This window comes from Eretmochelys imbricata, chromosome 14, assembly GCF_965152235.1.
Source record: "Eretmochelys imbricata isolate rEreImb1 chromosome 14, rEreImb1.hap1, whole genome shotgun sequence".
Classification (NCBI taxonomy): domain Eukaryota; kingdom Metazoa; phylum Chordata; order Testudines; family Cheloniidae; genus Eretmochelys; species Eretmochelys imbricata.
In genome coordinates, this window is record NC_135585.1 from 10,253,911 (window position 1) to 10,256,675 (window position 2,765).

Below are 2,765 nucleotides of genomic sequence, written 5' to 3' on the forward strand. Positions count from 1 at the left end.
TTTGTTGCCGAAGTTGGAATGTGTGTAGCAAATGAGGCAGGGGATTGCAGGAAGAGAAAGGATGATCTCAAGATTTAGGCAGTTGAATGCCACCCTGTACAATTAGATTCTATCCCTTCCTTTGCTACCAAGTTCCTATGCAATGCCGGACTAGTCACTTAAATCAAGGTGGCCATGAATGGTGAGTTTCTCATTTTCTGGATGCCAAAGGTGAGACAGCTGGGGTCAGATTTGCAATGTGCTAAGTGCTCAGAGCTGCAACCGTACTCAACGGGAGATGTGCTTTGAACATATAAAGTAGTATAAAAATGACACATGTGTGGCCTCCAAATCCATACAGAGTATGACCTCGGAGCTTTAGAGCATAGACCACATCCAAGTTTTCTGCTTGGCGTGCTCTGTGTAAGTGACAGCATCTCAGATCACATTCTACAAAAATACCTTCAGGACCCTCCCGGAGTCTCTTCAGAAATCAGGCCCAAGATGAGCTTCACACCCCACAATGAGCCAAGTGGCAAAGAGCTGGCTTCATAATGCCCTAGATGTTATCTCTCAGTACGTTCCTCTGGCGCTTGGTGCTTCCTTTCCCGAGCCCCTTGCCACAACCAGACATGTCAGTTAGGTTTATAGGCAAAGTTGCATGTCAAACCTAGAAAGTTCAAGCTGATATCCAATAGGCCCTATTAAAGGCTCCTCCTGGCTCTAGGTATAATAGTGATTTGAGTGGTATTCCTCACTTTAAGCATAGGGAATAGCTCTAAAACTGAAAGGGAACTGAGGGGAAAACAAACATGAGAGGCAGCATGTCCAACGAGAGAGCATTGGAATGAGCCTGCTCTGTGACCTTGGTACTTCACCTTTCTGTGCCGTTTCCCCTCCCACACTTTGTCTGTCTTGTCTCTTGAGATTGTAAGCTCTTCAGAGCAGGGGTTGTCTCTTACTAGGTGTCTGTACAGTGCTTAGGGTGCCTTCCAAACTGCCCAGGACATAATTCCCTGGCGAAAATCCACTCCAGCTCCTCCTAGTATGCACACATACTGGGAGCATTATCGGAGACCTTGTTTTCGTCCTTCGCATTTTTGGTATTCTGCTGTAGCGTTTTAATATTTTGCCCCGGCTCTGTGGAATGCATTGTCTTTTGACATCAGGTATGGCCTTATCTTTCCTTGAAGTCTAGATTGAAAACATTTATTTTTGTCCTTTTAATTAGTTTTTAATTTATTATTTTAAAACTTCGATGCTTCAGTGAGATAAAATATTATAAAAGTTTTAGCTGCCGTTGCACAGTAATATGGCAAATACCAATATGCACCTATTACATTGCTCCTGGAATCTCATCTCACTTTCACTGGTTTCACACTTGAACAATTCCATTTACTTCAGAGGATTTACTCCTGAGTATCTGAGAGAGAAATAAGATCAGAATGGCCACCTGACAACTTCTCTTAACAAGTAATACCATCCCCTAGCTCTTAGATAGTGCTTTTCTTCACTACATCTCAAAGCACTTTAGGTAAGCATCATTATCCCTATTTGACAGAAGGGGAAACTGAGGTACGGAGCAGTAAAGTGACTTGCCCAAGGTCACCTAGCAGGCCAGTGACCAAGCGGGGAATAGATTCCACGTCTCCTGAGCCTCAGTATCCTTTAACGAGGGCAGTAGGTTTTAACAGCTCAATGCTTTGAATCATTACTAAACCCAAAAGGACACTAGGCAATACAACGGTGCTGGAGGGACAGTCTTCAAACTGTTGAATGCATCACATTCTAGAGCTAAAAAAAAAAAAGTGTATATTGTATATACTGGAGAGCAGAATGCTGATTTTAATTTTCCGTAAAAAATTAAACCAATTATCTCTTGGTTACTTATTCTTTTATTACAGTGGGTCCTAAAACAGGTCCTAATCAGAAAGCATGGCCCTTTTGTGTTAGGGGGTACATGCTTATGTTGTGAGGAGACAAACCGCACCCCCAAACAGCCTACAATCATTGGCCTTGTCTACAATGCAAAGAAAACCCCATGGCACTGAGCCTCAGAGCCCAGGTCAATCGATTTGGCTTGCGGGGCTAACAGTAGCAGTTCAGGCATTCTCAGGCAGGCTGGAGCAAATCCCAAATCCCAGCAAAGGGGGAAGGTCTCGGAGCCGGGCTCCAGCCTGAGCAGGAACATCTACACTGATACTTTTAGCCCTGCAGCCCGAGCCCCAGTCAATTGACCTGGGCTCTGACTTGGTGCCACGGGATTTTCTTTGCAGTGTATACATACCCACTGTGGCTTGCAAAGACGATCTGAAAGGCAAGCACATATTTTAATTTTAAAACACCCCCCCCCCATTTAAAATGGTTCTGAGCCTGCAAAACTCAGAACCCTTCTCAAGTGAAATGACTGAATGTGAGAATCCAGCAAGCAGCGATATACTATGCATCATTTCAGCACATTGTTGGCAGCTGCTGTGGGACCAATCTACGAGCTGCCTTCAAAATGTTAATGGAAGGGTATTCTTTTAAATCTCTACCCAGTCTTTTCACTGCTTTCTAGCATACCCTTTTCAGAACATAAGTACATATGCTGTTCTCTCTTTTGCTTGGCACTTGGACAGCTTTTCTACTGTCACTGCCCTGTAGTCCTCAGCTGGCACAAGAATTCCAAAATAAATGAACGTGTTGTAATCAGGAGAAAAATATTGTGTCCTTGTGGTGTTGATGTTGATTGCAGCTCAATTCCTCAATGGCCACCACCAGTTTAGCTGCATATTTCTGTACAA

General features: G+C 43.8%; 1 pseudogene; it reads right to left on the bottom strand.

Annotated features, from left to right (window-relative positions):
* Positions 1–241: 241 nt before the first annotated feature.
* On the bottom strand, positions 242–613 carry LOC144274910 (histone H4-like; annotated as a pseudogene).
* Positions 614–2,765: the final 2,152 nt, after the last annotated feature.